Genomic DNA, 11225 nt, shown 5'->3' with positions numbered 1-11225 from the left:
TGTGTCTTAGATTTAATATCTGATCACTAGCTGGATTGAAGCCAAGAGGTGGTTCCCAAAGTTGCTGCACATTAGAATCACCTGGGGAACTCTGAGACCTCCCTGTGCCCAGGCTCCTCCCTAGACCTACTGAATCAAAATCTCTGGGGCTGGGACCCAGACACCAATGTTTTTCTTAAAAGCTGTTTAGGTAATTCAAATGAGCAGCAAAGCTTGAGAAGCAGCCCAATAACGGGAACAAACTTATTTCACACAGATAAAGTGGGGCAATTCATATGTTAAAAGAACATGAATATATGTCCATGCCTCTCTCACACTTTGTCACAGTTTACCCTTCCCCCTCCCCATATCCTCAAGTCCGTTCTCTAGTAAGTCTGTGTCTTTATTCCTGTTTTACCCCTAGGTTCTTCATGACATTTTTTTTTCTTAAATTCCATATATATGTGTTAGCATACGGTATTTGTCTCGCTCTTTCTGACTGACTTCTACACTGTTGGTGGGGATGTAAATCGGTGCAACCACTATGGAAAACACTATGGCAGTTCCTCAAAAAGCTAAAAGTAGAGCTACCATATGATCCAGCAATCTTACTCCTGGGCATATATCTGGACAAAACTATAATTCGAAAACATACATGCACCCCTATGTTCACAGCAGCACTATTTATAATAGCCAAGACATGAAAACAACCTAAATGTCCACTCACAGATGAATGGATAAAGATGTGATATATATAAAATGGAATACTACTCAGCTATAAAAAAAGAATGAAATAATGCCATTTGCAGCAACATGGCTGGACCTAGAGACTATTATACTAAATGAAGTAAGTGAGAAGGAGAAAGACAAATACCATATGATATCACTTATATGTGGAATCTAGAATATGATACAAATGAACTTATCCATGAAACAGAAACAGACTCACAGACATAGCACACAAACTTGTGGTTCCCGAGGGGAAGGGGGAGGTGGGGGAGTGATGGATTGGGAGTTTGGGATTAGCAGAGGTAACCTATTATATATATGATGGATAAACAACAAGGTCCTACTGTATAGTACAGGGAACTATAGTCAATGTCCTGTAATTAACCATAATGGAAAAGAATATGAAAAATTATATATACGTGTAACTGAATCACTTTGTTGTACAGCATAAACTAAACATTGTATATCAACTATACTTCAGTAAAATAAATTTTTTAAAAAAGGAAAAAAAACATGAATATATATATATATATATATATATATATTTCTTTTTTTCCTCTTTATTCTGTTTGTGTTTCAAATAGGCTTTTTTTTTTTTCCTTCTGCAAAAAGCGTTATTGTTTCCATTTGGTCCAAGGCTTGGGAGAGGGCTCCAGGGCGGTTACAGAGCTGCCTAGTAGCTGCAGAGCAGGGCTTCAGGCAGAAGCTCTGATGCCAGAGGGGCTCCTCAGAGGCCGCTGGACTTCAGAGACTCCTGTTTGTGCTCGAGGGTGAGCCTTTCAAAGAGATACTCGCCCAGCACAGCCTGCGGACCAGCCAGCCTGCAGAGGTTGGTCAGGTGGTCGCCCATCTTCTTGATGAGTTTCACCTGCTCCTCCAGGAAGCGGCTCTCCAGGAAGTCACAGAGGTGGGAGTCTGCGCGGGCGGAAGCCAGGGCGCGCAGATCTGATAGTGCCTGGTGCAGGCTCTTCTCCCTAAGAATGGCGGCTTCCACAGCGTCCTGGGTTTTACCCCACTCATCTTGAGAAGGCTTCCGCGCATCCTGGAAGAGGGCGCGGCCACAGCACTGGTTTTGCATTTTCAAGAGACGCTGCGCGCCCTCACACTTCTCCTCAGCCAGTTGGCGAAAAATGTGGCCCACACTGTCCAGAGTCCCATCGTTGCTGTCGAAATAGAAGCTCAGAGAGAGGTAAGTGTCCCCAGATGCATGTTGAACAGGCGGTGGACGGCGGCCTCCACCTCGATGGAATAATTCTGACGCACCTGGGAACTCGTGGTTGATCAGTGATAAGGAGCTAAGCTCAAAAAACGGTGTTGGCCTGTCCTGGAGGCTGAGGATAGCTGAGTGGCTGATTCCAAAGGTTGCGACAGGAAGAAAGGTTGGAGGGTGGTCGGGGGCTGGAGCAAGGAGCGTCCCTGGGTCTGTTCATTCCAAACACTGTTGAAGCAAAAGACAGAACTGCAGGACTGCCGAGCGCACTGCCTCAAATAGGCTTTGATATAAATGAACCAGAAGTCCAAGCAAGGACAAAACTTACCCTTCCCCCCGCCAAAATAGCTGGCGATACTAGAATCTAGACCTGGGAAGGGATTCTTCCATTACTTTCTGAACATTCCAAGCCACTAGAGCAGTGGTTCTCAAAGTATGGTCACCTTGTAACCAAGCAGTACCCTATGGGGCCTTCCTAGGACAGACCCATCCCCCATATCCTCTGCTGTAGTTCCTCTCTGAAGTACTCAGATAATAGTATCTCAGGCATATTTCTTGAGTTTTCAGATGCTAAAAACCACCACCCAAGGGAAGAAATTAACTCCTTGATGATCATGAGCACGTAGCCCCCAGACCTTCTGGCACCTAAGGATGGATAATGTTACCTGCCCTGTGGCCTCCACATCAACCAATCAGAGGATTGTGCACGAGCTGATCACATTCCCTGGGACGTCCCTCCCTCACCTGGCCTTTAAACATGCTTTGCTGAAATCCTTTGGAGATTTCAGGGTGTTTTGGAACTCGGGCCACCCCTCTCCTTGCTCGATCCTGCAATAAACCTTTCTCTACTCCAGACTCCAACCTTTAGGTTTGTTTGGCCTCACTGTGCTTCAGACACACGAACCTGCATTCGGTAACAACCTGACCAGTTTTACCAGCGTCCCCTGATAATGTGTCAGATATTCAAGTTTTAGGGCCCTGTCCCAGCCCTATGCAATCAGCAACTCTGGTGGGGCTCAGTGATCTCTGTTATAACAGGCCCTCCAGATGATTTTTATTCACCTTAAAGTTTGAAAATATCTGCATTGTCAGCTGGCCAAAGCGTCCACCAGCAGGTGAAGGGGAGTGGTGCCTGGAAAAGATAGGGACCAGCCAAGGCAAGTACAGCAGCATTTGCCGTGGTGGTAATGGAGAATGCCTTTTCTCCACTGGTTGGCACAGACTAGGATCTGGGAGCAGTGGCAGGGTTATTTAGGATGCTTTACGTTTCAATGTAGAGGGACCGCTGTCCTGGTTTGCCAGGGACTTGCCCTGTGTGAGCACTTAAAATCTCATCCTGGCAAACCCCTTAGCCCTGGGTTTGAAAAACGTAGGGAATAACATGAAATTTAGGGGAAACATGATCTAGGTTTTGGGCAAGTCACAAGTGCTAATTAAAGCTAAGCAAGTATGGACAACACTAGCATTCTTTAGCCCTTTGCGGGGAGGTAAATCTGATTGGGTGAAAGGACTTATTGTTAAGAGATCTTTGTAGAAACATCCCCTTCTGCTTAGTCCGCTGGTTCTCAGTTCTGGCTAGACATTGGCATCGTCTGAGGAGATTTAAAATGATTTTATTGGTCTACGATGACCAACCGTCAGTGTGAGGGTTTTTAAAAAGTGCTTCAGATGATTCTAATGCACAACCAAATTTAGGTGCCACTGCTTAAGCTTTTGAACCGCTGCTGCATATTTTCACCTCATCTTCCTATGAGAATATCCAACTGTAGTTGAGGTTTGTTTTTTTTTTTCTTTTTCTAACTGTCTTATTATAAGATTTACTGTCTTAAATAAGGTTGAATGTACAGAAAATCTTGCTAGTCCATCTGGTATAGCTGGATACTTAGAATAATATAGTTAAGATATATACCATTTAAGTATTGTGACAGGCCTTTTTTTGAAATTAACATATGCATTGAATTAGTATGTTCTCTTTTGAAGTTGTTATGTTGGGGAGCTATACCTCTAATCTGCCATTGCTAAATATCTGGACACCTCTTATTAGGAATTGCTTTTAGAAATCTTTAGGGATTAAAACCAAGATTGCTGTATTATTTGTACTGGAACCACAAAAACCTCACAGAGTTCCCCCGCTGTACCTTCTACCCCCACTCTAACCCTTGGCAACTTCTAATCTGTTCTCCATCTCCACAGTTTTGTTATTTTAAGAATAATATGTAAACATAATCATGAATTACTTAATCTTCGGAGATCGGCTTTTCAAAATTTTTCCCTCGGCATCATTCCCTTGAAGTTCATTTCAATTTTTGCGTATATTAATAATTTGTTCCTTTCTGTTGCTCGGTAGTATTCTATCATAAGATTTTATCACAATTTGTTTCAACATTCATCCACTGAAAGACATTTGGGTAGTTGCCAGTTTTTGGCTATTATAAATAAAACTGCTATGAACATTTATGTGTAAGTTTCTGTGGGAACTTAATTTTTTGTTTCTTTTGGATAAATGCTCAAGAGTACAATTACTGCGTTGTAGGGTGAATCTACTTTTAGGATTAAAAGAGACTGTCAAGCTGTTGATCAGAGTGGCTAAACCATTTTATTTTCCCACCAGTGATGTGATATAATTTTTCTATGTACTCGCCAGCATTTGATGTTGTCACTATACTTTAATTTTAGTTACTCTCTGACATCTCATTATGGTCTTAATTGGCATTTCCCTAATGGCTAATGCTGCTGAGCATCTTTTCATGTGCTCCTTTGCCGTGTGTATATTCTCTTCCATGAAATGTCTGTTCCTGTCTTCTGCCTATTTTCTAGTTGGATTTTTTTAAGTTGTTTGGAGAGTTCTTTGTATATTATAGATACAAGTCATTTGTCTCATATGGGATTTTCAAATATGTTTTCCTACTGTGTAATTTGAGTTTTCATCCACTTAAAAGGATCTTCTATGAAGCATTTTTAACTCATTTTGATGAGATCCAATTTATCAGTTTTTGCCCTTATTGATCATACTTTTGGTGTCAAGTCTAAGAATTATTCCCCTAGTTCTAGATGCCAAACATTTTCTCCTATTTTTTTTCTAAAAATGTCCTGCTTTTACATTTAAGATTATGATCCACTTTGATTTAATTTTTGTGTAAGGTGTGGAGGTTAAGGTTCATTTTTTGTTTGTTTGTTTTTGTCGAGGGATGTCCAACTGTTTCAGTACCATTTTTTGAAAAGTCTATTCTTCCTTGATAGCTTTTGCACTGCTGTCAAAAACAAGTTATATGTATTGATGTCAGTCTATTTCTGGGTTCTCTATTCCATTCCATTGATCTATGTATCTACCCTCCATCATTACTGCAAAATCTTGAAATTGGGTAGATTAATTCCTCCCATTTTCATCTTCCTTTACAAGTTGTTTTAGCTATTCTTCAGCCTCTTCTTACCATATAAATCTTAGAATAAGCTTGTCTATATCCACAAAAACCTTGAGGGCATTTTAAGAGTAATTGTGTTAAGCCTCTTAACTTGGGGAGAATTGACATCTTTATCATGTTGTGTTTTCTAATCCATGAACAAGGTATGTCTCCCTATTTGTTTGGGACTTAAAAATTTTTCTTCATCAGCATTTTGTAATTTTCAGTATAGAGGGCCTATAAATGTCTTATTGGGCTTATATTTAAGTATTTATTTAGGTCAGTTGTAAATGGCATCACATATTTTTATTTAAGCTTCTACACATTTGTTATTAATATATAATTTGATAAAATTGTGGTGATCTTGTACTCTAAATCATTTACAAACTAATATTATTTCTCAAGCTTTTTGTGGATTCCTTGGTATTTTCTCCATTTAGATTATCATCTCATCTTCAGATACAGACAGTTTTACTTTTCCTTATTCAGTATAATAGGATATATTGCTATTCAACATTCAGTAGGATATGTTCCTTCCTATGCAACGTAGTAGGAATAGTCCTTTTATCTTTTAAATAAACTTTTTAAAAATTTAACTTTTAAATTTATGTATTTATTTATTTTTGCTTTATTTTCTTACTAGAACCTCCAGTGATATATTTAATAAAAGTGGTGAGAGCAGATATCGGTGCCTTGTTTCTGATCTTACAGAGAAAGCATCCAGTCTTTCACAGTTAAATATCATGTCAGTATAGGTTGTTTGTAGATCATCTTTATGAGTTTCAGTATGTTCCTTTTCTATTCCTAGTTTGCTTGGAGTTTTTTTTCTTCTTTCTTTAAAATCATGAATGGGATTGGATTTTGTCAAATGCTTTCTCTGCATTAATGGATAGGATCACATGACTTTTCCCCCTTAATCTATTGGATATGGTGGATTACACTGTTTAATTTTCAAATATTTAACCAACTTTGCATAACTGGAATAAATCCCACTTGGTCATGGTATATTATTCTTTTCATATATTTCTGGATTTAATTTGCTAATATTTGGCTGAGGGTTTTTCAGCCAATTTCATAAAAAATATTGGTCTGTAGGTTTCTTCTTTCTATACTATCCCGGTCTGGTTTTGGTATCAAGGTAATACTGGCTTCATAAAATTAATTAGAAACTGTTCCCTCTACTTCTATTTCTTATCAAATCATGTAAAATTGGTGTTAATTCTTTAAGTCTTGGGTAAAAGTGAAACATCTAAGCCTGAATATTTCTTTTGGGAGTTTTTAAATGAAAAACCAGTGTTTCTAATGGTTACAGGAAAATTGAGATTATCTATTTCATCTTGGCTGAGTTTTGGTAGTTTTGGGTGTAGAAACATTGGCCCATTTCATCTACATTTTTGAATTTATAGTGTAGACTTGTTCATAGTAACTTGTCCCTCATTAACCTGCAGGATATGTCATGGTATCCCTGGTTGCACTTCTGATATCTGTGATTTGTGCCATCTCTCTGTTTATCTTTATCAGTCTTTCTAGATCTTTATTGGTTAGATTGTTTATTTCAAAGAACCAGCCTTTTGTTTCATTGATTTTCCCCCCTATTTTCCTGTTTTCAGTTTCATGGATTTCTGTTTCATCTTTATTATTTCCTTCTTTCTGCTTGTTTAGTGTTTTTTCCTCTTCCTTTTTTACTATTTTAATATAGAAAATTAGATTATTGCTTTGAAATATTTTCTTTCCCAATTTAGTGCTATAAACTTCCCTTTCAGCATTGCTTTCACTTCATTCCGCAAACTTTGATCTGTTATATCTCCATTTTATTTTATTCTATGCATTTAAAAATTTTTTCCTTGATGCTGTCTTTTTTACCCATGAGTTATTTGGAAGTGTGATGTTTAGTTTTCATGTGATTGAAGATTTTCCTGTTGTCTTTCTCTTATTGATTTCTAGTCTGATTCCATTATGGCTAGAGAACATACTCCCTGTGATTTTAATTCTTTTAAATCTGCTAATGTTTTTTTATCGCCCAGTATATGGTATATGAGTGAATGTTGCATGGACACTTCAATATGTATTCTGCTCTTACTGAGTGTGTTCTTTAAATGTCAGTTATATCCTGTTGATTGATGATGTTTTCAGTTCTTCCATATCCTTGCTGATTTTTCTCTCTGGTAGTTGTATAAATTGCTGTGTTGAAGTCTCAAATAATAATTGTGGATTTAAAACTTTCTCCTTTTACCTTTTTCAGTGTTTGCTTCATGCATTTTGAAGTTCTGTTGTTTGGTGCGCACACATTTAGTATCACTAGGTCATCTAGGTGGATTATTCCTGTTATCTTTATGTAATGACCCTCTTTGCCCCTAATAATTTCCTTTGCGCTGACGTCTACTTTATCTGATATTAATATAGCCATTCCTGCTTTTTCTGATTAATGTTCACATGATATATCATTTTCATCCTTTTACTTTGAACTACCTATATCATGATGTTTAAAGTAAGCTTCTTATAGACAGTATATAGTTGGATCATGCTTGCGATTTTTTAATCTACTCTTCCAATCTCTGTCTTTGACTTGGTTATTTGGATCATTTACCATTAATGTAATTATTGCCATGTCAAAGATTTGGTCTACCATGTTATTTTTTGTTTTGTCTTTTACCTTAGTTTCTCAATCCTGTGTTTCCCTTATTTTTCCTTCCTGTGGGTTACTTAAACATTTTTTAATAAGTCCATTTTAATTTAATTCATTTATAATCATTTGTGTATACTGTTTGTATAGTTTTCTTAGTGGTTGCTTTTGGCATTACAGTATACATATGTAACTTATCATAGCCTACTGGAATCAGTGTTTCATTACTTCAAGTGAAGTTTCAAAATTTTACTTCCATTTAGGTCTCTTAATATTCCCCAGTTTTGAAGTATGATTTTCTGTAGTATTTCCTTTCTCTACATTGAGAACCCCATCAGATGGTTGTCATCATTTTTGCTTTGACCATCATATAGAAGTTAAGAAACTCATGAGGCTAATGATAGTCTCTTATGTTTACCCCATTTGTTTTCATGCATTCCATTGTTCCCCTTTTCTTTCTGAAGTTCCCAGTCTTCTGTTATTGTTTATGTTTTCATAACAGTAGGTGATATCTTGGATTTCCAGTGCAACTGGATATGAGTTTCAGGAAACACTGAGCCTGGCTCACTTAATGCTACTGAGTTGGAGGGTTTGTATATGTTGGGCCTGTTGGCACAGCAGATGCTAGCAGATTAGACTAATGTTGATGGGACTAGTGCCACAGGAGGATGGGTTCCCATTCAGGCTATGCTGCTGCTACAGTAGATCAAGTCCCCCTCTACCCCAAGTGTGGGGCAGTGACCTGCTGCTGTCACTGCTTTGTATTAGGCTCCTTTTGCCTCAGGTGTGTGGTGGGATCCCTTGGAAGCTGCTGCTGCTGCTGCTGTCAATCACAAGGTTAAATTCATTTCAGAAATACTTAAGTATAAATATATAGCCTGGCTCTTGTAGGACCTCTGTATTTTTTTTATTGCTTTTATACAAATTATCCCAAATTTAGTGACTCAAAGCAACGTAAATTTATTACAAGTCTGACATTGGTCTCAATTGAGTAAAGTAAAAGTGTTGGCAGGATCGACAGATGAATGGATAAAGATGTGGCACATATATACAATGGAATATTACTCAGCCATAAAAAGAAATGAAATTGAGTTATTTGTAGTGAGGTGGATCGACCTTGAGACTATCATACAGAGTGAAGTAAGTCAGAAAGAGAAAAACAAATACCATATGCTAACACATATATATGGAATCTAAAAAACAAGAAAAAATGGTTATGAAGAACCTAGGGGCAGGGCAGGAATAAAGACGCAGCCATAGAGAGTGGACTTGAGGACACAGGGACAGGGAAGGGTAATCTGGGATGAAGTGAGAGAGTGGCATGGACATATATACACTGCCAAATGTAAAAGAGCTAGCTAGTGGGAAGCAGCCACAAAGCACAGGGAGATCAGCTCTGTGCTTTGTGTCCACCTAGATGTGTGGGATAGGGAAGGGAGGGTGGGAGGGAGATGCAAGAGGGAGGAGATATGGGGATATATGTATATGTATAGCTGATTCACTTTGTTATGAAGCAGAAACTAACACGCCATTGTAAAGCAATTATACTCCAATAAAGATGGTTAAAAAAGAAAAAAAAGTGTTGGCAGAGCTACATTCTTTTCTGGAGGCTCTTAGGGGTGTTTCTGTTCCCTGGACTTTATCCACTTCCAGCGGTCACTTGTAGTCCTTGACTCAGAGTCCCCTTTCTCCACCTACAAAACCCAAAATGTTGCATCTCTCTGATTCTGCTTCTATTAGGACATGTCTCTCTTTCTCTTTCTACAGTTGGGAATGGTTTTCTGCTTTTAAGGACTCATGCAATTAGATTTGTTCCATGAGGTAATCCAGGATAATCTTTCTATCTCAAGGCCTATAACTTCAGTCATATCTGCAAAGTCCTCTTTACCATGTAAGGTAACATATTATTGGGTTCTAGGGTTTAGGGTGAGGGCATTTTTAGGAGCCATTATGCTGCCTACCACACCCTTAACAAGTGACCTTGAGAAAATTACTGAGACTTTAAAGCCTTACTTTCCTCAAACATAAAATGGAAAGAAAGATAACTAGTTAATATCATGAAAGTGAAACAGTATATATGAAATCAACTAATTCAAAAAATAAGATTTCTTTTTTTTCTTTATGATTGGCATGATTCTCAGAGTTCAGTTACTTGAAGAGTTACTTTTTTTTAAACAGAACTAAGGCATTTCAGGGTTCAGGTTCTGTAAGATTGTCTGAATTATCTGAGTAACAATTAGCTAAGCACAGGTGTAAAGCATTTGATTTACTCCCTGGTGTCCTTTATCTTCTCATCCCACTAAATCCATATCCCTTGTCTAGCTCCAGCCAGTAGAGTCAGAGCTTGTTTTACTGTTTAACTAAAGTTCAATTTAAATTTGCTCTACATCTCCAGATTCTCAGCCCTGGTTGCATATTATAATCACCTGGGGAGATTTCAAGACCTACTGATGCCAAAGTTTTACCTTTCATGGATATTTGAGGAGGGACCTGGAATGAAATGCTCTAGCTTATGGTTTTGGGGGCCAAATCATAGTCTACACTGAGCCAAATCATTTGCGAGATCACCTCTAAAAAGCAATTTATCTGTGGTGACTGATGCTCTTCCTTTGTCAGTATGCTTGTCCCTCTTTGGGGGAAAAGAAGAAGGGGAAAAAAACCCCAGCGGTTGGGCTCCCTGAATTATAACCTGATGCTGTGGAATTAGTGTTCGCTCAGAGTGCACATCTTCGGATACCCATTCTCTCTCCTGCTTCCTTGCATGAGCTTATATCCTTGGGCAGTTTTTCATCCACCACCCTCTTTTTCTTCTAATCTTAGCAAGTAAAGTCTCTCCTTAATGAAACAGCATTTCATGAGACTTACTGGGAGCATAGGTCTGTTCCAGACCTATCCTATGTTAGCTAAAGCAGATATAAGTGATGTATTTTTGGCATTCATCCTTGTGGGTTGGAGAGAGAAGACAGAAGTTTATCCTTTAGGTGTCATATGACTGGGCAAATGGGCTCATTCCCTCTACTGCCTACCATGTAAAATACTGAGGGTGTTACCTCTAGAAGGTATCTTCTAGGTATCAAAATAGTTCAGATAAGTCATATTTCTCAGTAACAGGTGACAAAACTAAGGCTTAGGTGGTGAATTTTCCATGTCAATTTGTGTGGGCCACCATGCCCAGTTATTTGGTCAAATATTATTCTGGATATTTCTGTGATGGTGTTTTTTAAAATTTTTATGTTTTATTTATTTATATTTTTGGCTGCATTGGGTCTTCGTTGCTGCACGT

The 11225-nt window shown here is 38.3% G+C and overlaps 1 pseudogene across 1 annotated transcript; it reads right to left on the bottom strand.

Annotated features, from left to right (window-relative positions):
- Window positions 1–1435: 1435 nt before the first annotated feature.
- Window positions 1436–2828, bottom strand: LOC309973976 (ferritin light chain-like; annotated as a pseudogene). The gene is made up of 2 exons: window positions 2823–2828; window positions 1436–1971 (listed from the first exon to the last, which is right to left on the bottom strand). The product of its transcript is annotated as a ferritin light chain-like (transcript).
- Between the last annotated feature and the right edge of the window lie 8397 nt (window positions 2829–11225).

This window comes from Leucopleurus acutus (genome assembly GCF_964270905.1).
Source record: "Leucopleurus acutus genome assembly, chromosome: 17".
Lineage (NCBI taxonomy): Eukaryota > Metazoa > Chordata > Mammalia > Artiodactyla > Delphinidae > Leucopleurus > Leucopleurus acutus.
This window is presented reverse-complemented; position numbering and strand designations above follow the sequence as displayed.